The 26,210-nt window shown below is 47.0% G+C and overlaps 1 protein-coding gene across 7 annotated transcripts in view; it reads left to right on the forward strand.

Moving 5' to 3' along the window:
* LOC130297600 (protoheme IX farnesyltransferase, mitochondrial) overlaps nucleotides 1-26,210 on the forward strand; it is a 492,900-nt gene that overhangs the window by 340,550 nt on the left and 126,140 nt on the right. The gene's annotated exons all lie outside the window — the stretch shown is intronic.

Consider the following 26,210-nt stretch of genomic DNA (forward strand, 5'->3'; position numbering starts at 1 on the left):
GGATAACACTTGGGGTACAGGAGGATAACACTTGGGGTACAGGAGGATATCACTTGGGGTACAGGAGGATAACACTTGGGGTACAGGATGATGACACTTGGGGTACAGGATAATAACACTTGTTGGGGTACAGGATGATGACACTTGGGGTACAGGATGATGACACTTGGGGTACAGGATGATGACACTTGGGGTACAGGATGATGACACTTGGGGTACAGGATGATGACACTTGGGGTACAGGATGATGACACTTGGGGTACAGGATGAGAACACTTGGGGTACAGGATGATGACACTTGGGGTACAGGATGATGACACTTGGGATACAGGATGATGACACTTGGGGTACAGGATGATGACACTTGGGGTACAGGATGATGACACTTGGGGTACAGGAGGATGACACTTGGGGTACAGGAGGATAACAGTTGGGGTACAGGATGATGACACTTGGGGTACAGGATGATGACACTTGGGATACAGGATGATGACACTTGGGGTACAGGATGATGACACTTGGGGTACAGGATGATGACACTTGGGGTACAGGATGATGACACTTGGGGTACAGGAGGATGACACTTGGGGTACAGGAGGATGACACTTGGGGTGATACAGGAGGATGACACTCGGGGTACAGGGGGATGACACTTGTTGGGATACAGGAGGATGACACTTGGGGTACAGGGGGATGACACTTGTTGGGATACAGGAGGATGACACTTGTTGGGATACAGGAGGATGACACTTGTTGGGATACAGGAGGATGACACTTGTTGGGATACAGGAGGATGACACTTGTTGGGATACAGGAGGATGACACTTGTTGGGGTACAGGAGGATGACACTTGGGGTACAGGAGGATGACACTTGGGGTACAGGAGGATGACACTTGGGGTACAGGAGGATGACACTTGGGGTACAGGAGGATGACACTTGGGGTACAGGGTGATGACACTTGGGGTACAGGGTGATGACACTCGGGGTACAGGATGATGACACTCGGGGTACAGGATGATGACACTCGGGGTACAGGATGATGACACTCGGGGTACAGGATGATGACACTCGGGGTACAGGATGATGACACTCGGGGTACAGGATGATGACACTCGGGTACAGGATGATGACACTCGGGTACAGGATGATAACACTTGTTGGGGTACAGGATGATAACACTTGTTGGGGTACAGGATGTTAACACTTGTTGGGGTACAGGATGATGACACTCGGGGTACAGGATGATGACACTCGGGGTACAGGATGATAACACTCGGGTACAGGATGATAACACTTGTTGGGGTACAGGATGATAACACTTGTTGGGGTACAGGATGATAACACTTGTTGGGGTACAGGATGATAACACTTGTTGGGGTACAGGATGATAACACTTGGGGTACAGGATAACACTTGTTGGGGTACAGGATGATGACACTTGGGGTACAGGATGATGACACTCCTCATAACCTGAGCTGGAGCAGCCATGTCCGCCGGTGCTGAGGGGGATGAGGAGACGTCAGTCCCGGGGATAGAGGGTCAGCAATACAGGGATGTGAGGTCACAGAGACCCTACTATGGGGGAGGACAGTGACAGGATAGTAACACTTGGGGTACAGGATAACACTTGGGGTACAGGATAACACTTGTTGGGGTACAGGATAACACTTGTTGGGGTACAGGATGATAACACTTGGGGTACAGGATGATAACACTTTGGATACAGGATGATAACACTTTGGATACAGGATGATAACACTTTGGGTACAGGATGATAACACTCGGGGTACAGGATAACACTTGTTGGGGTACAGGATAACACTTGGGGTACAGGAGGATAACACTTGGGGTACAGGAGGATAACACTTGGGGTACAGGAGGGTAACACTTGGGGTACAGGATAATAACACTTGTTGGGGTACAGGATGATAACACTTGTTGGGGTACAGGATGATAACACTTGTTGGGGTACAGGATGATAACACTTGTTGGGGTACAGGATGATAACAGTTGGGGTACAGGATGATGACACTTGGGGTACAGGATGATGACACTTGGGGTACAGGATGATGACACTTGGGGTACAGGATGATAACACTTGGGGTACAGGATGATGACACTTGGGGTACAGGATGATGACACTTGGGATACAGGATGATGACACTTGGGGTACAGGATGATGACACTTCGGGTACAGGATGATGACACTTGGGGTACAGGATGATGACACTTGGTTACAGGAGGATGACACTTGGGGTACAGGAGGATAACAGTTGGGGTACAGGATGATGACACTTGAGGTACAGGATGATGACACTTGGGATACAGGATGATGACACTTGGGGTACAGGATGATGACACTTGGGGTACAGGAGGATGACACTTGGGGTACAGGAGGATGACACTTGGGGTACAGGGGGATGACACTTGTTGGGATACAGGAGGATGACACTTGTTGGGATACAGGAGGATGACACTTGTTGGGATACAGGAGGATGACACTTGTTGGGATACAGGAGGATGACACTTGTTGGGGTACAGGAGGATGACACTTGGGGTACAGGAGGATGACACTTGGGGTACAGGAGGATGACACTTGGGGTACAGGAGGATGACACTTGGGGTACAGGAGGATGACACTTGGGGTACAGGAGGATGACACTTGGGGTACAGGAGGATGACACTTGGGGTACAGGGTGATGACACTCGGGGTACAGGATGATGACACTCGGGGTACAGGATGATGACACTCGGGGTACAGGATGATGACACTCGGGGTACAGGATGATGACACTCGGGGTACAGGATGATGACACTCGGGGTACAGGATGATGACACTCGGGGTACAGGATGATGACACTCGGGGTACAGGATGATGACACTCGGGGTACAGGATGATAACACTCGGGTACAGGATGATAACACTTGTTGGGGTACAGGATGATAACACTTGTTGGGGTACAGGATGATAACTCTTGTTGGGGTACAGGATGATAACACTTGTTGGGGTACAGGATAACACTTGTTGGGGTACAGGATGATGACACTTGGGGTACAGGATGATGACACTTGGGGTACAGGATGATGACACTTGTTGGGATACAGGAGGATGACACTTGTTGGGATACAGGAGGATGACACTTGTTGGGATACAGGAGGATGACACTTGTTGGGATACAGGAGGATGACACTTGTTGGGGTACAGGAGGATGACACTTGTTGGGGTACAGGAGGATGACACTCGGGGTACAGGAGGATGACACTCGGGGTACAGGAGGATGACACTCGGGGTACAGGGTGATGACACTCGGGGTACAGGGTGATGACACTCGGGGTACAGGGTGATGACACTCGGGGTACAGGATGATGACACTCGGGGTACAGGATGATGACACTCGGGGTACAGGATGATGACACTCGGGGTACAGGATGATGACACTCGGGGTACAGGATGATGACACTCGGGGTACAGGATGATGACACTCGGGGTACAGGATGATGACACTCGGGGTACAGGATGATGACACTCGGGGTACAGGATGATAACACTCGGGTACAGGATGATAACACTTGTTGGGGTACAGGATGATAACACTTGTTGGGGTACAGGATGATAACACTTGTTGGGGTACAGGATGATAACACTTGTTGGGGTACAGGATGATAACACTTGTTGGGGTACAGGATGATAACACTTGTTGGGGTACAGGATAACACTTGTTGGGGTACAGGATAACACTTGTTGGGGTACAGGATGATGACACTTGGGATACAGGATGATGACACTTGGGGTACATGATGATGACACTTGGGGTACAGGATGATGACACTTGGGGTACAGGGTGATGACACTTGGGGTACAGGGTGATGACACTCGGGGTACAGGATGATGACACTTGGGGTACAGTATAACACTTGGGGTACAGGATGATGACACTTGGGGTACAGGATGATAACACTCGGTACAGGATGATAACGCTCGGTACAGGATGATAACACTTGGGGTACAGGATGATAACACTTGGGGTACAGGATGATGACACTTGGGGTACAGGATGATGACACTGGGGGTACAGGATGATGACACTCGGGGTACAGGATGATAACACTCGGGGTACAGGAGGATGACACTCGGGGTACAGGAGGATGACACTCGGGGTACAGGAGGATGACACTCGGGGTACAGGATGATGACACTCGGGGTACAGGGTGATGACACTCGGGGTACAGGGTGATGACACTCGGGGTACAGGATGATGACACTCGGGGTACAGGGTGATGACACTCGGGGTACAGGATGATGACACTCGGGGTACAGGGTGATGACACTCGGGGTACAGGATGATGACACTCGGGGTACAGGATGATGACACTCGGGGTACAGGATGATGACACTTGGGGTACAGGATGATGACACTCGGGGTACAGGATGATAATTTGTTTATATGTAGTACTGTGTGTTTTGCCATCTTGGTGATCTGCTGTCATGATGCCTCCAGCAATGATCATCCTCTGTAGATTCGTCACAAACTTCTCGGCTTGGCGGTGATGACTATATCCTGCATAAATTAGTTCAGCTTTCAGGTACTTCGGTGGCTGGAGACTCTCTCCTAAAACTGTATCCACCTTTTCCCGGAGCACCTGAAAGTAACTAATTCATGCAGGATGAAGTCAGCAAACGCAGAGCCTATATGTTTGTGACCAATGGAATCACTGTAACTTCACTCATCTCTAATCCTCTGTGTCAGCGTTTCTCCAGTGCGGTCCTCAAGTTAAACAGGTCGTGTTTTCAGGATTTCCTTGGTCTTTCACAGGTGATATTATTGTGGTGACACCTGATTCACTGACCATAATTATACTACGCGCTTGACAAACACTGCTCTGTGTGACATCTTTCCCTGATGAAAGCCGCTTCCAGACTCTGATATCTCCCATGATGCCCTCAGGGATCCTGAGCTACTTCAAAGCATTTGTAATAAACCAGTCTAACGGTACGTTCACACGCGCAGATTTTTTAGCGGGTTTTCCGCTGCGTATTTGAAAGGGGGCGGGCTCTTCTTGGCTGTCCGCAGCAGATTTTCCGCGGCAGAATTTATGCTGCGGAAAATCCTCCACAGTCCCTATTGACTTCAATGGGGCTTGCGGCAGATTTTCCGCATTGTACATTCCGCCGTGGAAAATCGGCTGCAGACAGCCGAGAAGAGCCCGCCCCCTTTCAATTACGCAGTGGAAAACCCGCAAAAAATCAGCGCGTGTGAACGTACCGTTAGACTGGTTTATTACAAATGCTTTGAAGTAGCTCAGGATCCCTGAGGGCATCATGGGAGATATCAGAGTTCATACGTTCATACGCGCGGATTTTCTGCGGATTTTACGCTGCAGATCCACTGGTGAAGGCCCGCTCTATGCTGGCTTTACATGTGCCTGCTCATAGTGGCAATACGCCGCTACCAGCAGACACACTGCGATGTGCGAGTCGCAGTATACTCGCACATCGCGGGAGCTCTCTGCCTAGCTCAGAGCAGGAAGAGCGGCCGCGATGTGCGAGTACACCGCGCACATTGCTGCAGTGTGTCTGCCAGCAGGCACATGTAAAGCCAACATAGAGCGGGGCCTTCGCCAGCGGATCCGCAGCTAAATTCGCTGCGAAAATCCGCGCTTGTGAACATACCCTAGAACAGAACAAAAAATGAAAAAATAACAGTGTGTATTCACATAGGCAAAACCTGTTCTAAAAAAATCCTAAAAGTCAGCGAGAAACCGCTGGCGCTCTAGACCAAAACACGTCACTTACACATTCTCCAATTAGGTTTTTGGGAGTTGAAAAAACTTACATTTTGGGGAGTTTCACACCCATGTGAATGTGCTCTATTGCGCTAAACAGTCTCGCTTATCCTGGGGGATCTAGTGGTTGGTTGGGGGGAGAACATTATACAGTAAAATCTCCCTTAGCAGACACCTCCCAGTAGTGGACAGTTTTGTACATTAAGTCTCGTAAGACACTTCCAATAGGGGACAAAACACTACCGATAGGGGGCAACCAGGCTTATGTGCCGGCCCTACCTTGTACACAGGGCTGCCGTCAGGGGGGGTACAGCCAATACCCTTGTAAGGGGCCCGAGCTCCCAGAAGCCTGCCCCCCCCCCCCCCCCCCCCCCGGGCCTTTTCATTTTCCCTCCATCCCCCTGTGCAACTTTATTTCCCCTGTGTGGTGTACAGTATGTGACTGTGTACATACATTACATTACTTATCCTGTATTGATCCTCAGTTATATCCTGTATTATACTCCAGAGCTGTACTCACTATTCTGCTGGTGGGGTCACTGTGTACATACATTACATTACTTATCCTGTATTGATCCTCAGTTATATCCTGTATTATACTCCAGAGCTGTACTCACTATTCTGCTGGTGGGGTCACTGTGTACATACATTACATTACTTATCCTGTATTGATCCTCAGTTATATCCTGTACTATACTCCAGAGCTGTACTCACTATTCTGCTGATGGGGTCACTGTGTACATACATTACATTACTAATCCTGTACTGATCCTGAGTTATATCCTGTAAATCTTTTATTAGAAAAATATAAATCATAACAAAAGATAAACCAGCACAACTTTGCCATAACGGAAAACAACAACATGAAATAACATAAACCCAAACTTTACATTTAAATAAAAGAACAAAAATCCTGCCTAACCGGCCAGCCCAGCTTTCCTACTAGAACTAGAAATATTATAATTACACCTTTCATAGCCAAACAACACACTCATAAGAAACATAAATATAGCACTATTTCGCTTTAACTCAAAACACCCAAACTCGGGAAAAATCATACATAGAAAACACAACAAGCACTCACACTGCACACCATGTTTTTTTTTTTTTTTTTTTTTTTAAATAATAATAATAATAATAATAACACTATACCACACTCACATATGCACACATATATATCAATATATTAACTACATTTAACCAAGAAACAAAAAAAAATAAAATAAATAAATAAATAAATTAAATTCAACTCAAAATACCCAAACTCGGGAAAATATCACAGAAAACACAATACACACATGCTTACACACATCTTTACTACATACTACATATATAAACCAAAGAAAATAAATCCACAACGGGATACTAAAGAAACATTACTACAAAAATAAAACTGGTTCGACTGCCATGTCTATCTCTACTAAAATACTATATACTTAAAAAATTAAAAAATAAATTAAATTTTTTTTTTTTTTTTTTTTTTTTTTATAATAATATAACATACATTATACATACTATATACATAACTGACTATATACACTACTATGTACAATACTATACACAAACTATATACACCTATAAACAGAAAACACACCTACAAATATAAAAGAACACTCTACACTAAACTGACCCTTCACCCACACCACCCAACCTCCTGTACATGGGTCAGAGTTTTTTCCATACAGTTCATAGTCCTCAATGTCCAGTCCACTGACCCATGCCAGGGCCACCAAAAGAAAAGACCACCACCACCCACAAATATACCCTCCCAACCTAGAACTCCTCCCAACCAACTTAACCATAACCAGCTTTAACATACATAAGCAAACAATAAAACCCACTTTAGGCCCAAGTTCGGTGCCTGTAAGCCCTTCATAACCATAGCATCTGAAAACAAAACAAAAAGCTAGGGTGCACATGCATTAGCCCACCACCAGGAAGAAGGATGGCAATCCTGATACATACAAAATGTATATTCTTTCCCTAACTGCACCCTACCTCTCACCCTACCATTATCCCTAAAAATAAACTGACCCTACTATCACCCTAACCCTGTCCCTATATCACTGTCCCTAACAAAAACAAGGGTACTCTACCCAAAAGGTCTAGTACCTAGGGCACATCAAAAGAAAACCCTCTCCATAGGAGAGAAGCCCTACTGGTACCAAGACTGCCATACTCCAAAGACCTGATCTTCCCGAGGTCACCGGTGATATTCCTACAGACCTCCACCTCGGAGAGGACTTTGCGCTGTGTAGACACTAAACACCGTGCATTCCACGTGTAGTATCTAACCACTAAGCTGACTAAAAACAAAGTGCCCCGATCTCGGCCACCCAGGATCCTGAATGCCCCATAAGCCCACTCTGGATAGGTAAGGCCGGCAAGTTGACTCCAGCCGATGGAAGCACCCACCCGGTTGTAGACCCTTATATTAAAGGGACAATGAAGCAGGAAATGGTCCATGCTTTCCAGCATGTCCCCGCACTCTTCTCGGGGACATCCCCGGTCATCAGATCTCCTACACTTCAAATTGTCCCTCACATATAGCTTCCCCTGAAAGCAGCGCCAGGCCAAGTCCCAAAACTTCTGGGGGATCCTTTTCATATTTAAGAGATACAACCCCACCCTCAGATCCCGACCTGGGCAGTCCCTGAGCGCCAGAGGCTTCTGGAAGTGGGTCAACAGAACCCGTTTGTCAAGGAACTGCCTTGACTGGGTCCTGATCTCCCACACTCCCAGACCCCACCGACGTATCGCCTTCAGAGTCGGGGTAGCGTAAGCCGGAAGATGCCCATGGGGCGTACGGAGGTCCTTCACTTGCCCTCCTGTCTCCCATTCCTGGAAGAAAGGCCGAAACCATTCCCTGCAGGAGAGTACCCACGGAGGAGCCCTCTCTGACCAGAGGTTTGAGATGTTGGCTTTCAAGAAGGTGTTTGTTAAGAACACCACAGGGTTTACCATAGATAAACCCCCTAGTCTCCTCGTGCGGTACGTAACCTCTCTCTTGACTAGGTTCATCCTGTTCCCCCATAACAGTTGGAAAAACAGGCTGTAGATCCTAGTGTAGTAGGCATCTGGCAAGATACATACACTGCCCAGATAGATAAACAAGGGGAGCAGGTACGATTTGATCAGGTGTACCCTTTCCCTGAGGGTCATAGACCAACCCTTCCACTGATCCACCCTATGAGTGGCATCCTGTAGCTTACTGTCCCAGTTTTTGGTGGGATAATCATCCTGGCCGAATGTGATGCCCAGAATTTTTGCTGAGTCTTGGGGCCCTGGGAGGGTGTCCGGGAGATCAAAAGTGGGATCTCCCCCTCCCAGCCAGAGACTTTCACACTTATCCCGGTTGATCTTAGACCCGGATGCCTCCGAGTAGCGTTCCACCTCCGACATCACCACATCGACCTCCTCTCTCGAGGACACGAAAATGGTGACATCATCAGCGTACGCCACCACTCTCTGGGCAACATCCAGCTCCGCCAGACTCATCCCGACTCCCGCCAACGGCCCACAATCTACCCTCCGGACGAAGGGATCAATTGCGAACACGTATAAAAGCGGGCTCAAAGGACAACCCTGACGGACTCCAGACCCCACCTCAAAAGAGCGGCCAGACCACCCGTTCACCAGTGGGAAACTCTCTGCCCCTGCATATAAGGTCTTAAGCCAATTAATAAAAGCACACGGTAAGCCATATCTCAGGAGGACGGACCAGAGGTACTCGTGGTTCACCCGATCAAATGCTTTGGCCTGATCCAGGGACAGCAAGTACCCCTTCCAGAGACCTGCACTACTCCGCTCCACTGCCTCCCGGACACCGAGAACAGCACTTAAGGTGCTTTGGCCTGGAACAGAGCAGTGCTGGGCCCCCGAAAGGAGCCGGGGAGCAAACTTCACCAGCCGATTAAACAGTATCTTGGCCAGAAGCTTCCTGTCCGTATTGAGAAGAGCTATGGGCCTCCAATTCTCAATATGGCTGGGATCTTTACCCTTTGAGAGAAGAATCAGGGCTGACCTCCTCATTGACTTCGGCAGAGTGCCCGAGGAGAGACACTCATTGAATACCTCAGTCAAGAGGGGAGCTAAAGACTCCTTAAAGGTCTTGTACCACTCGGATGTTAAGCCATCCGGACCTGGTGACTTCTTGTGGGCAAGCCCCTCAATCGCCAGTCTCACTTCCTCTTCCCTGATTTCTTCTGCCAAAACATCAAGAGAGGGGTCTACCCCTGGCTCAGGAAAGGTTTCAGCCAGGAAAGCCGACATCCCGTCTCGATCTAGATCCTTCCTTCCCAAGAGATGCGAGTAGAAGGATCTGACGACCTCCAAGATCCCTGATCTGGACCGATTCAGAGATCCTGTACTATCAATCAGTCCTGAAATGACTTTACTACTCACTGACATCTTACAGTTTCTGTAAGGGTCGGGCGAGCGGTACTTCCCGAAATCCCTCTCAAAAACCAAAGATGCGTGCCTATCGTACTGACACCTCATCAGCAAGGACTTCACTCTGGAGATATCCTCCCGGCTACCTCCAGTCGAGACGAGAAGCTCGAGTTTCCTCCTCAGTCCCTGATACAGGCGATACCTATTCAGGGACCTGAGGCTCGAGAGCTGGCGGAAGAACCCCGCAACCCGCTTCTTGAACATCTCCCACCACTCTGACTTACTACTACATAGGCCCAGTAAAGGTACCTGACTCTGAAGAAAATCCTCAAAGGACTGTCTTATCTCCGCTTCCTCCAGGAGGGACGAATTCAGCTTCCAATAACCTTTACCCATCCGAGAGGTCTCTGAAACATTCAAGGAAAACAAAATCATACAGTGATCGGAGAACTCCACCTCAACCACGGACACTGCAGAAGAGACAGCTTCCTCCTTCAAATAAAACCTGTCTATTCTAGACCTGCAGCTACCTCGATGATAGGTGAAACCCGCGTGGCCTGAGGGGCTCCGGATGTGGGCATCCTCTAGGCGAGCTTCCCTAACTATACTATTGAGGGCTATGCTATCATAAGCCAACCGATCATTGGAGCCTCTCCTATCTTGGGATCTCGTGACAGTATTGAAATCCCCTCCAAAGATCACCTGTCGGCTTGTAAAAAGAAAGGGCTTAATCCTCATAAAGAGATCTTTTCGTCCCCACTTGGTTTGTGGGGCGTAGATGTTAATAAGCCGGAGCTCTTGCCCCTTCATGAGGACATCTAAGATCAGGCACCTCCCCATTTCTAACTCAATAACCCGTCTGCATTCAACAGGAGCGGTAAAAAGGACCGCCACCCCACTATACGGCTCAGCCGCAAGAGACCAGTGGGAGGGGCCACGCCTCCACTCTCTCCTGGCTTTTACCAGAGAGGCTAGATCTGACAACCTGGTCTCCTGCAGACACAAAATATCGGCTTCAACACGGCCGAGAAAATCAAAGGCTGCGAATCTAGCCGTATCAGACTTTATACTGGCACAGTTAATAGATGCCAGCGTCAATGGGGTGAGTGCCGCCATCATGGGTGATTGAGATAGATGGCCCTAACCCCCTCATTTTTGTTTCTTCTTTACCCCCTCATCCCCAGATGAGGAGGCTTCCTTCTCTTTGGACCGTTTTTTAGACTCTGACTGGTCCATTTTAGAATCCCCATCTCCGCCTGGCTCCGATTTGGCCCCATCCCCTGAGGAAATTGCCCCATCAGGACAGGGCCCAGTTCCCCCTGGAGGCTCCCCCACTTCAGGCACCCCATCCCTGACCCCCCCCTCCAAGGAGGGGGAGGAGATGTCTTCAAGGACAGAGAACCGGTTAGACAGATCAATCAGAGGGGGGGCAGGTAAGCTTCCGCTTGGGACCTGGTCTGCAGCACGGGGACTAGAGGGCTCCGACCTCTTCTTTCTCCCTTTACTGCCCTTCTTTTTTGGCCGCTCTTCACCCTCCTCATCCACACTTTCACAGTGGGAGGAATCGGAAAGATTGGCCTTGCTGCCCTCTTCTTTACAGATTCTCCCCATTTCCTCATCCAGCACATTCTCCCCCAGGGTCTCAGCAGTTTCAGGACTAACCTCTGGAGCAGGGTCAGAAGCTACCCCTGCCACATGGGAACTCTCCAGTTCCCTGCTCCTTCTCCGATTAGCCTCCCGCCTCAGCTTGGCGGGACTTTTCCTCTTCACTGACCCTGTTGCACCTTCACCCGCACTCGTGCCCTCCCCAGCTGAGGCAACATTACTGCTCTCCCCAGCCAAGGTGACCGTTGCACGGGCAAAGGCGCTAGGACAACGGCTGAAAGGGTGTCCTAAGACACCACACAGATGACACCTGATCTGCCTACAGGATGCGGCAAGATGACCTACCCCACCGCACAGTGCACAGACCTGCACGGTACAGGCTGCGCTAAAGTGGGTGGGGCTGCCGCACCTGTGACAGACCTTGGGCTGCCCCTGGTAGAAAACTTGGATTCTGTCTCTCCCAAGGAAAGCAGCTGATGGGATGTGGGCAACAGTGCTCCCCGAACGCTTCAGTTTGACGGAAAACGTCCAGGCCCCAGACCAGATCCCATGTTCGTCATAGTTTTTTTTTGGCATGTCCGTCACATCCCCATATCGGCTAAGCCAGGTCATAATGTCATAGCAAGATAGTGACTCGTTACGTGTCAAAACGGTCACTTTCTTGGCCAGATTCTGACGGGATATCGCCTTTACGGCGAAATCCCGCCAGCCGGGCTCGCTTTTCACCACCTCATAATTCGACCAGAAAAGTTCCAAACCCTCTGGCCGAACAAAGCTGATGTCAAACTCGGAAGTACCATAGGGGTGGATCAGGGCAAAGATGTCACTTGCCCTGAATTCCATCCGGAGGAGGAGCTCAACCACCTTACCCCGAGGCGGACACGCATCTTCGCCCCTCCACACTAAACGGACCACATTCCTACGGCCACTTTCCTGCCCGGATGTCGGGAGGGACCAGACCACCTCCCCATTTTGTTCTCGGAAGGCGCCTAAGCCATGTCTTTCTATCCAAAAAGACAGGTCAACCTCACCCCTCCCCTCTACATGGATTGACCTGTCTCCTCTACGTAGAGCCTCCAGGAGGCGCTGTTGCAAGTGACCCCCAGAGCCAGACGGAGATGGGGATCCCCCTGATCCCCCGGCAGTGACGCTGGCATAGCTTCTGGGAGAAGCAGTCACTACCGGGGGGGCAGTCGAACCAGGAACTGACCCAGAGGCCAAACCTGGACCCTTACTCTTAACAGAATCATCAGCCATAACACCTCTCTCTGCCATTCCACTACCACTCCTTACCTGTATTTCACTAGCACCCCTCTCTTGCACTCCTCTTGCACCCCTCTCTTGCACTCCTCTTGTACCCCTCTCTTGCACACTACTTGCACCCCTATCTTGCACTCCGCTTGCACCCCCCTCATCCACACTGCTACTACAACTCCTCCCATGCACACCACCATAACTCACATTCTGCACATTACCATTTTTATTCACATTTTTCCTTTCACTTTCACTCTTGCGTTCACTCTCCCTTGGAGTGTTACAGACTGGGCTGGCTGGGTCTTTTGCTTCATGTTTAAGGGTTGCCGGTTTCAGGATTTGTGCTGCATAGTTCTTTCTTCCTGTGTCTTGGGGTGCAGACACAGGCTCCGCCTCTGACATGGGTGGCCACGCCCCCTCGCAAAAAGACTGTCCCTCCGGACAAACTCCCGCTACAGCTGATGTGCAGGGAACCTCCCCCTTTATAGTGGAGTGCCCCCTGGCGCCAGAACCAGTACCAACCACGCCATCTAGGGGACCGCCCCCTGCACCAACAAGGTCCGGCACCCGGACACTCCCCCCCCTCACAGGAGAGTGCCCTGCAGTGCCAGGACCTGTACCGCCCACTTTAACCAGGGGACCGCCCCCCGAACGGGTGAATCTGCCGCCATTTTCCGGTGCCTGGACACCCTCCCCCCTCACAGGAGGGTGCCCTTTTTTTTTCTATAGCACCCGCGGCGATTTTGGGTGCACTACTGTATCCCCCATGCTGGCCCCGCTCCACTACAGAAACGGGGTCTGGCAGATTGGGGGACCCAGCACCCTGAACCGACTTTTCAGCCGACCCAGACTGCTGGAAGGGAGAAAAGACAAACTTAACTCCTTGTGTCTTCTTCCTCTTCTTGCCCTTTCCTTTCTTCTTCTTTCCCTTCTCCTCTGGGCCCAAATCATCCCCAAAGGAAAAGTTTTCCAGACGGGTGGGGGACTCCTGCATAACAATTGCCCGCAGGAGACCCCCATCTGCCAAGCCGCTGCCATCACTGCAGTCACTGCCGTCATCATCATCATCATCATCCTCACTGGAGGGAGGTAAGGCCACCTGAGCCGGGTTTACATAGTCCTCACTGAGGGTAAGTGGGGGGTCTGGGGTAACAGTGGTGGTGGTACACACAGGTCCAGTATCCATATCCCCCTCACTCACATCCCCCTCCTCACCTCCCTCCATCTCCTCCTCCTCCTCACTCTGGCAGTCATCTTGGTTACTCACTTGTCCTGAGACCTTCATGCCGGAGAAACGATCCTTGTTCACAAGTCTCTCGCTGAGTATACCACCTCCCTCCACAATGTCCGATCTCAGCCTCACAATCTCATCCACCTGTTTCTTCAGAGCTCTCACCTTGGTGGAAAATGCTGCCCTCTTGGTCTTTGCTGCATTGTTTGCTTGGTAACTTGCAAACTTCAGCTCCTCTCTGAGGCCTCTTAGTTGTTTGCCGAGCTGTTCATACTGAGCCATCTTGGCCTGGATTCTGGACCCAAAGCTGGCCAGGGATTCTCTGGGCCCCTTTACCCCCCATTGCTGGGGTTCTGAGGAAACAGATGCCTTTCCACTCCGCTGCCTGGATGAGCTTCTGCTGGAAGCTTTGCAGCTCCCAGCTGAGGTCGGGGGAGGGGGCCCCACATGGCTGTGGACCCTGGTGGATCTCCTCACCCCATCCTGACTACTGGCTGTTGCATTTTCCTTTGCACACCCCGCCAGCCGAGAACGGGGAGTGCAAGATGAAGCCCCAGCTTCCCGGGGCTCCATAGCAGGAAAACCTACCCAGGTGTCTGCCACACACCTGGGGAGGGGTGGAAGAAAATCACTGCTTCTCTGGGAAACTCTGGAGCTCAGCAGAACACACCCTCTCTCCAGAGCTGTACTCACTATTCTGCTGGTGAGATCACTGTGTACATACATTACATTACTTATCCTGTACTGATCCTCAGTTATATCCTGTATTATACTCCAGAGCTGTACTCACTATTCTGCTGGTGAGATCACTGTGTACATACATTACATTACTTATCCTGTACTGATCCTCAGTTATATCCTGTATTATACTCCAGAGCTGTACTCACTATTCTGCTGGTGAGGTCACTGTGTACATACATTACATTACTTATCCTGTGCTGATCCTGAGTTATATCCTGTATTATACCCCAGAGCTGTACTCACTATTCTGCTGGTGAGATCACTGTGTACATACATTACATTACTTATCCTGTACTGATCCTGAGTTATATCCTGTATTATACTCCAGAGCTGTACTCACTATTCTGCTGGTGGGGTCACTGTGTACATACATTATACAGCTGCACTCACTATTCTGCCTGGTGAACCTCTACATTACAGTGTAACTTTTATAAAGGCAGTGACACAGCAGAGGCTCTGTAGACTTGTATGTGGCAGAAGATCACTTCTTTAATATCATATTTAGAATTTACATTTTATAAAGTCTAATCCCATCCAAACAATGGCTGAGAGAAAGAGTTTACTCCATAAACGTTCCCTGCTATACTTTATGAGATCTCGGTGCCAAGACACCACTAAGATGGAAACTCTTAGAAATTGTCTCTTGTAGTTTTCCAGTGTGGGAGAAGTAACGACCCTGAGGGTAATCCACTCACCCCGTAAAACTGCAGAGGGTTTTTCTTTCATTGAAATCTTCTTTATTCGGCACCAAGTAGTGGAAATATTTCTGCAAGATCATAATTTACCGAGGTCATAAATGCAGCTTTTATAGGGCCCGGATTACAGCCACATCGGCCCTTTATGATGTGAGAGCGGCGGCTACAGAGGGTTATTTATTTATTTCCCTTGTAAGTTGTAAATTTTAAGGAGACAAATCGTAGATCACCGAAATAATAATCATGTTCCCTATACATGGGGCAGAGCCGATGAGCATGTAATCCAAGATTACTGACACCTGGGGTACAGAATAATGACACACTGACACTTGATGACACTCTCTTGTACTGTGTAGTACAGTATTCCCTGTCTCTCATGTACTGTGTAGTACAGTATTCCCTGTCTCTCATGTACTGTGCAGTACAGTATTCCCTGTCTCTCATGTACTGTGTAGTACAGTATTCCCTGTCTCTCATGTACTGTGCAGTAGAGTATTCCCTGTCTCTCATGTGCTGTGTAGTACAGTATTCCCTGTCTCTCTTGTACTGTGTAGTACAGTATTCCCTGTCTCTCATGTACTGTGCAGTACAGTATTCCCTGTCTCTCATGTACTGTGTAGTACAGTATTCCCTGTCTCTCATGTACTGTGCAGTAGAGTATTCCCTGTCTCTCATGTGCTGTATAGTACAGTATTCCCGGTCTCTCATGTACTGTGTAGTAGAGTATTCCCTGTCTCTCATGTACTGTGCAGTACAGTATTCCCTGTCTCTCATGTACTGTGTAGTACAGTATTCCCTGTCTCTCATGTACTGTGTGGTACAGTATTCCTGTCTCTCATGTACTGTGTAGTACAGTATTCCCTGTCTCACATGTACTGTGCAGTACAGTATTCCCTGTCTCTCATGTACTGTGTAGTACAGTATTCCCGGTCTCTCATGTACTGTGTAGTACAGTATTCCTGTCTCTCATGTACTGTGCAGTACAGTATTCCCGGTCTCTCATGTACTGTGCAGTACAGTATTCCCTGTCTCTCATGTACTGTGTAGTACAGTATTCCCTGTCTCTCATGTACTGTGTAGTACAGAATTTCTGTCTCTCATGTACTGTGTAGTACAGTATTCCCTGTCTCTCATGTACTGTGTAGTACAGTATTCCCTGTCTCTCATGTACTGTATAGTACAGTATTCCCTGTCTCTCATGTACTGTGTAGTACAGCATTCCTGGTCTCTCATGTACTGTGTAGTACAGTATTCCCTGTCTCTCTTGTACTGTGTAGTACAGTATTCCCTGTCTCTCATGTACTGTGTAGTACAGTATTCCCTGTCTCTCATGTACTGTGTAGTATAGTATTCCCTGTCTCTCATGTACTGTGCAGTACAGTATTCTCTGTCTCTCATGTGCTGTATAGTACAGTATTGCCTGTCTCTCATGTACTGTGTAGTACAGTATTCTTGGTATCTCATGTACTGTGCAGTACAGTATTCCCTGTCTCTCATGTGCTGTATAGTACAGTATTCCCTGTCTCTCATGTGCTGTATAGTACAGTATTCCCGGTCTCTCGTGTACTGTGTAGTACAGTATTCCCTGTCTCTCATGTACTGTGTAGTACAGTATTCCTGTCTCTCATGTGCTGTGTAGTACAATATTCCTGGTATCTCATGTACTGTGTAGTACAGTATTCCCTGTCTCTCATGTACTGTGTAGTACAGTATTCCCTGTCTCTCATGTACTGTGTAGTACAGTATTCCCTGTCTCTCATGTACTGTGTAGTACAGTATTCCCTGTCTCTCATGTACTGTGTAGTACAGTATTCCCTGTCTCTCATGTACTGTGTAGTACAGTATTCCCTGTCTCTCATGTACTGTGTAGTACAGTATTCCCTGTCTCTCATGTACTGTGTAGTACAGTATTCCTGTCTCTCATGTACTGTGTAGTACAGTATTCCCGATCTTCCATGTACTGTGTAGTACAGTATTCCCTGTCTCTCATGTACTGTGTAGTACAGTATTCCCGGTCTCTCATGTACTGTGTAGTACAATATTCCTGATCTCTCATGTACTGTGTAGTACAATATTCCCTGTCTCTCCTGTGCTGTGTAGTACAGTATTCCCTGTCTCTCATGTGCTGTGTAGTACAGTATTCCTGGTCTCTCATGTACTGTGCAGTACAGTATTCCTGTCTCTCATGTACTGTGTAGTACAGTATTCCCTGTCTCTCATGTACTGTGTAGTACAGTATTCCCTGTCTCTCATGTACTGTGCAGTACAGTATTCCCGGTCTCTAATGTACTGTGCAGTACAGTATTCCCGGTCTCTCATGTGCTGTATAGTACAGTATTCCCTGTCTCTCATGTACTGTGCAGTACAGTATTCCTGTCTCTCATGTACTATGTAGTACAGTATTCCTGGTCTCTCATCTACTGTGTAGTACAGTATTCCCGGTATCTCATGTGCTGTATAGTACAGTATTCCCTGTCTCTCATGTACTGTGTAGTACAGTTTTCCCGGTCTCTCATGTACTGTGTAGTACAGTTTTCCCGGTCTCTCATGTACTGTGAAGCACAGTATTCCCGGTGTCTCATGTACTGTGAAGTACAGTATTCCCGGTCTCTCATGTACTGTGTAGTACAGTATTCCCGGTCTCTCATGTGCTGTGTAGTACAGTATTCCCGGTCTCTCATGTACTGTGTAGTACAGTATTTCTGGTCTCTCATGTACTGTGTAGTACAGTATTCCCGGTCTCTCATGTACTGTGTAGTACAGTTTTCCTGTCTCTCATGTACTGTGCAGTACAGTATTCCTTGTCTCTCATGTACTGTGCTTTACTGTATTCCTGGTCTCTCATGTACTGTGTAGTACAGTATTCCTGTCTCTCATGTACTGTGCAGTACAGTATTCCCTGTCTCTCTCGTACTGTGCAGTACAGTATTCCTGGTCTCTCTTGTACTGTGTAGTACAGTATTCCCTGTCTCTCATGTGCTGTGTAGTACAGCATTCCTTGTCTCTCATGTACTGTGTAGTACAGTATTCCCTGTCTCTCATGTACTGTGTAGTACAGTATTTCTGGTCTCTCATGTACTGTGTAGTACAGTATTCCCGGTCTCTCATGTACTGTGTAGTACAGTATTCCTGTCTCTCATGTACTGTGCAGTACAGTATTCCCTGTCTCTCATGTACTGTGTAGTACAGTATTCCCAGTCTCTCATGTACTGTGCTTTACTGTATTCCTGGTCTCTCATGTACTGTGTAGTACAGTATTCCTGTCTCTCATGTACTGTGCAGTACAGTATTCCCTGTCTCTCTCGTACTGTGCAGTACAGTATTCCTGGTCTCTCTTGTACTGTGTAGTACAGTATTCCCTGTCTCTCATGTGCTGTGTAGTACAGTATTCCTTGTCTCTCATGTACTGTGTAGTACAGTATTCCCTGTCTCTCATGTACTGTGTAGTACAGTATTCCCTGTCTCTCATGTACTGTGTAGTACAGTATTCCCTGTCTCTCATGTACTGTGCAGTACAGTATTCCCAGACTCTCATGTACCATGCAGTACAGTATTCCGTCTCTCATTTACTGTGTAGTACAGTATTCCTGGTCTCTCATGTACTGTGCAGTACAGTATTCCCTGTCCCTCATGTACTGTGTAGTACAGTATTCCCGGTCTCTCATGTACTGTGTAGTACAGTATTCCCTGTCTCTCATGTACTGTGTAGTACAGTATTCCCTGTCTCTCATGTACTGTGTAGTACAGTATTCCCTGTCTCTCTTGTACTGTGTAGTACAGTATTCCCGGTCTCTCATGTACTGTGCAGTACAGTATTACCGGTCTCTCATGTACTGTGCAGTACAGTATTCCTGGTCTCTCATGTACTGTGCAGTACAGTATTCCCTGTCCTTCATGTACTGTGCAGTAAAGTATTCCCAGTCTCTCATGTACTGTGCAGTACAGTATTCCCTGTCTCTCATGTACTGTGCAGTACAGTATTCCTGGTCTCTCATGTGCTGTGTAGTACAGTATTCCCGGTCTCTCATGTACTGTGTATTACAGTATTCCCTGTCTCTCGTGTGCTGTGTAGTACAGTATTCCTGTCTCTCATGTGCTGTGTAGTACAGTATTCCCTGTCTCTCATGTACTGTGTAGTACAGTATTCCTGTCTCTCATGTACTGTGTAGTACAGTATTCCCTGTCTCTCATGTGCTGTGTAGTACAGTATTCCCGGTCTCTCATGTACTGTGTAGTACAGTATTCCTGTCTCTCATGTACTGTGCAGTACAGTATTCCTGGTCTCTCATGTGCTGTTTAGTACAGTATTCCCGGTCTCTCATGTACTGTGTAGTACAGTATTCCTTGTCTCTCATGTACTGTGTAGAACAGTATTCCCTGTCTCTCATGTACTGTGCAGTACAGTATTCCTGGTCTCTCATGTACTGTGCAATACAGTATTCCTGGTCTCTCATGTACTGTGTAGTACAGTATTCTCGGTCTCTCATGTACTGTGCAGTACAGTATTCCCGGTCTCTCATGTACTGTGCAGTACAGTATTCCCTGTCTCTCATGTACTGTGCAGTACAGTATTCCTGGTCTCTCATGTACTGTGTAGTACAGTGTTCCCGGTCTCTCATGTACTGTGCAGTACAGTTTTTCCGGTCTCTCGTGCTGTATAGTACAGTATTCCTGGTATCTCATGTACTGTGTAGTACAGTATTCCTGGTCTCTCATGTACTGTGTAGTACAGTATTCCTGGTATCTCATGTACTGTGTAGTACAGTATTCCCTGTCTCTCATGTGCTGTGTAGTACAGTATTCCTGGTATCTCATGTACTGTGTAGTACAGTATTCCTGGTCTCTCATGTACTGTGTAGTACAGTATTCCTGTCTCTCATGTACTGTGTAGTACAGTATTCCCTGTCTCTCATGTACTGTGTAGTACAGTATTCCCTGTCTCTCATGTACTGTGTAGTACAGTATTCCCTGTCTCTCATGTACTGTGTAGTACAGTATCCCTGTCTCTCATGTACTGTGTAGTACAGTATTCCCGGTCTCTCATGTGCTGTGTAGTACAGTGTTCCCGGTCTCTCATGTACTGTGTAGTACAGTATTCCTGGTCTCTCATGTACTGTGTAGTACAGTATTCCCTGTCTCTCATGTACTGTGTAGTACAGTATTCCCTGTCTCTCATGTACTGTGTAGTACAGTATTCCATCTCTCATGTACTGTGCAGTACAGTACTCCCTGTATCTCATGTACTGTTCAGTACTGTATTCCTGGTCTCTCATGTACTGTGCAGTATAGTATTCCTGTCTCTCATGTACTGTGTAGTACAGTATTCCTGGTCTCTCATGTACTGTGTAGTACAGTATTACCTGTCTCTTATGTACTGTGCAGTACAGTATTCCCTGTCTCTCATGTGCCATATAGTACAGTATTCCTGGTATCTCATGTACCGTGTAGTACAGTATTCCTGGTCTCTCATGTACTGTGTAGTACAGTATTCCTGCTATCTCATGTACTGTGTAGTACAGTATTCCCTGTCTCTCATGTGCTGTGTAGTACAGTATTCCTGGTATCTCATGTACTGTGTAGTACAGTATTCCTGTCTCTCATGTACTGTGTATTACAGTATTCCCTGTCTCTCATGTGCTGTGTAGTACAGTATTCCTGTCTCTCATGTGCTGTGTAGTACAGTATTCCCTGTCTCTCATGTACTGTGTAGTACAGTATTCCTGTCTCTCATGTGCTGTGTAGTACAGTATTCCTGGTATCTCATGTACTGTGTAGTACAGTATTCCTGTCTCTCATGTACTGTGTAGTACAGTATTCCCTGTCTCTCATGTACTGTGTAGTACAGTATTCCTGGTCTCTCATGTACTGTGTAGTACATTATTCCATGTCTCTCATGTACTGTGTAGTACATTATTCCCTGTCTCTCATGTACTGTGTAGTACAGTATTCCCGGTCTCTCATATACTGTGTAGTACAGTATCGCTGTCTCTCATGTACTGTGTAGTACAGTATTCCCGGTCTCTCATGTGCTGTGTAGTACAGTATTCCCGATCTCTCATGTACTGTGTAGTATGGTATTCCCTGTCTCTCATGTACTGTGAAGTACAGTATTCCCTGTCTCTCATGTACTGTGTAGTACAGTATTCCCTGTCTCTCATGTACTGTGCAGTACAGTATTCCTGGTCTCTCATGTACTGTGTAGTACAGTATTCCTGTCTCTCATGTACTGTGTAGTACAGTATTCCCTGTCTCTCATGTACTGTGCAGTACAGTATTCCCTGTCTCTCATGTGCTTTATAGTACAGTATTCCCTGTCTCTCATGTGCTGTATAGTACAGTATTCCCTGTCTCTCATGTACTGTGTAGTACAGTATTCCTGGTCTCTCATACACTGTGTAGTACAGTATTCCCGGTCTCTCATGTACTGTGCAGTACAGTATTCCCGGTCTCTCATGTACTGTGTAGTACAGTATTCCTGGTCTCTCATATATTGTGTAGTACAGTATTCCAGGTCTCTCATGTACTGTGCAGTACAGTATTCCTGGTCTCTTATGTACTGTGTAGTACAGTATTCCTGTCTCTCATGTACTGTGTAGTACAGTATTCCTGGTCTCTCATATATTGTGTAGTACAGTATTCCCGGTCTCTCATGTACTGTGCAGTACAGTATTCCTGGTCTCTCATGTACTGTGTAGTACAGTATTCCTGTCTCTCATGTACTGTATAGTACAGTATTCCCTGTCTCACATGTACTGTGTAGTACAGTATTCCCTGTCTCTCATGTACTGTGTAGAACAGTATTCCCTGTCTCTCATATACTGTGCAGTACAGTATTCCTGGTCTCTCATGTACTGTGTAGTACAGTATTCCTGTCTCTCATGTACTGTGTAGTACAGTATTCCCGGTCTCTCATGTACTGTGTAGTACAGTATTCCCTGTCTCTCATGTACTGTGCAGTACAGTATTCCCTGTCTCTCATGTGCTGTATAGTACAGTATTCCCTGTCTCTCATGTGCTGTATAGTACAGTATTCCCTGTCTCTCATGTACTGTGTGGTACAGTATTCCTGGTCTCTCATACACTGTGTAGTACAGTATTCCCGGTCTCTCATGTACTGTGCAGTACATTATTCCTGGTCTCTCATATATTGTGTAGTACAGTATTCCAGGTGTCTCATGTACTGTGCAGTACAGTATTCCTGGTCTCTCATGTACTGTGTAGTACAGTATTCCTGTCTCTCATGTACTGTGTAGTACAGTATTGCCGGTCTCTCATATATTGTGTAGTACAGTATTCCCGGTCTCTCATGTACTGTGCAGTACAGTATTCCTGGTCTCTCATGTACTGTGTAGTACAGTATTCCCTGTCTCTCATGTACTGTGCAGTACAGTATTCCCGGTCTCTCATGTACTGTGCAGTACAGTATTCCCGGTCTCTCATGTACTGTGCAGTACAGTATTCCCTGTCTCTCATGTGCTGTATAGTACAGTATTCCCTGTCTCTCATGTGCTGTGTAGTACAGTATTCCTGGTATCTCATGTACTGTGTAGTACAGTATTCCTGTCTCTCATGTACTGTGTAGTACAGTATTCCCTGTCTCTCATGTACTGTGCAGTACAGTATTCCCTGTATCTCATGTACTGTGCAGTACTGTATTCCTGGTCTCTCATGTACTGTGCAGTATAGTATTCCTGTCTCTCATGTACTGTGTAGTACAGTATTCCTGATCTCTCATGTACTGTGTAGTACAGTATTCCCTGTCTCTCATGTACTGTGCAGTACAGTATTCCCTGTCTCTCATGTGCCGTATAGTACAGTATTCCTGGTATCTCATGTTCTGTGTAGTACAGTATTCCTGGTCTCTCATGTACTGTGTAGTACAGTATTCCCTGTCTCTCATGTACTGTGCAGTACAGTATTCCCTGTCTCTCATGTGCCGTATAGTACAGTATTCCTGGTATCTCATGTACTGTGTAGTACAGTATTCCTGGTCTCTCATGTACTGTGTAGTACAGTATTCCTGGTATCTCATGTACTGTGTAGTACAGTATTCCCTGTCTCTCATGTACTGTGTAGTACAGTATTCCCTGTCTCTCATGTACTGTGTAGTACAGTATTCCGTCTCTCATGTACTGTGCAGTACAGTATTCCCTGTATCTCATGTACTGTGCAGTACTGTATTCCTGGTCTCTCATGTACTGTGCAGTATAGTATTCCTGTCTCTCATGTACTGTGTAGTACAGTATTCCTGGTCTCTCATGTACTGTGTAGTACAGTATTCCCTGTCTCTCATGTACTGTGCAGTACAGTATTCCTTGTCTCTCATGTGCCGTATAGTACAGTATTCCTGGTATCTCATGTACTGTGTAGTACAGTATTCCTGGTCTCTCATGTGCTGTGTCGTACAGTATTCCCTGTCTCTCATGTACTGTGCAGTACAGTATTCCCTGTCTCTCATGTGCCGTATAGTACAGTATTCCTGGTATCTCATGTACTGTGTCGTACAGTATTCCCTGTCTCTCATGTACTGTGTAGTACAGTATTCCCTGTCTCTCATGTACTGTGTAGTACAGTATTCCGTCTCTCATGTACTGTGCAGTACAGTATTCCCTGTATCTCATGTACTGTGCAGTACTGTATTCCTGGTCTCTCATGTACTGTGCAGATTAGTATTCCTGTCTCTCATGTACTGTGTAGTACAGTATTCCTGGTCTCTCATGTACTGTGTAGTACAGTATTCCCTGTCTCTCATGTACTGTGCAGTACAGTATTCCCTGTCTCTCATGTGCCGTATAGTACAGTATTCCTGTTATCTCATGTACTGTGTAGTACAGTATTCCTGGTCTCTCATGTGCTGTGTAGTACAGTATTCCCTGTCTCTCATGTGCCGTATAGTACAGTATTCCTGGTATCTCATGTACTGTGTAATACAGTGTTCCCGGTCTCTCATGTACTGTGTAGTACAGTATTCCTGGTATCTCATGTATTGTGTAGTACAGTATTCCTGGTATCTCATGTACTGTGTAGTACAGTGTTCCCGGTCTCTCATGTACTGTGTAGTACAGTATTCCTGGTATCTCATGTATTGTGTAGTACAGTATTCCTGGTCTCTCATGTACTGTGTAGTACAGTATTCCCGGTCTCTCATGTGCTGTGTAGTACAGTATTCCTGGTATCTCATGTACTGTGTAGTACAGTATTCCTGTCTCTCATGTACTGTGTAGTACAGTATTCCCGGTCTCTCATGTACTGTGTAGTACAGTATTCCCTGTCTCTCATGTACTGTGCAGTACAGTATTCCCGGTCTCTCATGTACTGTGTAGTACAGTATTCCCTGTCCCTCATGTACTGTGTAGTACAGTATTCCCGGTCTCTCATGTACTGTGTAGTACAGTATTCCCTGTCTCTCATGTACTGTGTAGTACAGTATTCCCTGTCTCTCATGTGCCGTATAGTACAGTATTCCTGGTATCTCATGTACTGTGTAGTACAGTGTTCCCTCTCTCATGTACTGTGTAGTACAGTATTCCTGGTATCTCATGTATTGTGTAGTACAGTATTCCTGGTATCTCATGTACTGTGTAGTACAGTGTTCCCGGTCTCTCATGTACTGTGTAGTACAGTATTCCTGGTATCTCATGTATTGTGTAGTACAGTATTCCTGGTCTCTCATGTACTGTGTAGTACAGTATTCCCGGTCTCTCATGTGCTGTGTAGTACAGTATTCCTGGTATCTCATGTACTGTGTAGTACAATATTCCTGTCTCTCATGTACTGTGTAGTACAGTATTCCCGGTCTCTCATGTACTGTGTAGTACAGTATTCCCTGTCTCTCATGTACTGTGCAGTACAGTATTCCCGGTCTCTCATGTACTGTGTAGTACAGTATTCCCTGTCCCTCATGTACTGTGTAGTACAGTATTCCCGGTCTCTCATGTACTGTGTAGTACAGTATTCCCGGTCTCTCATGTACTGTGTAGTATAGTATTCCCTGTCTCTCATGTACTGTGTAGTACAGTATTCCTGGTATCTCATGTACTGTGTAGTACAGTATTCCCGGTCTCTCATGTACTGTGCATTACAGTATTCCTGGTCTCTCATGTGCTGTGTAGTACAGTATTCCTGGTCTCTCATGTACTGTGTAGTACAGTATTCCCGGTCTCTCATGTACTGTGTAGTACAGTATTCCCTGTCTCTAATGTACTGTGCAGTACAGTATTCCTGGTCTCTCATGTGCTGTGTAGTACAGTATTCCTGGTCTCTCATGTACTGTATAGTACAGTATTCCCTGTCTCTCATGTACTGTGTAGTACAGTATTCCCTGTCCCTCATGTACTGTGTAGTACAGTATTCCCTGTCTCTCATGTACTGTGTAGTACAGTATTCCCTGTCTCTCATGTACTGTGCAGTACAGTATTCCTGGTCTCTCATGTACTGTGTAGTACAGTATTCCTGGTCTCTCATGTGCTGTGTAGTACAGTATTCCTGGTCTCTCATGTACTGTAT

This window comes from Hyla sarda, chromosome 13, assembly GCF_029499605.1.
Source record: "Hyla sarda isolate aHylSar1 chromosome 13, aHylSar1.hap1, whole genome shotgun sequence".
Classification (NCBI taxonomy): Eukaryota; Metazoa; Chordata; class Amphibia; order Anura; family Hylidae; genus Hyla; species Hyla sarda.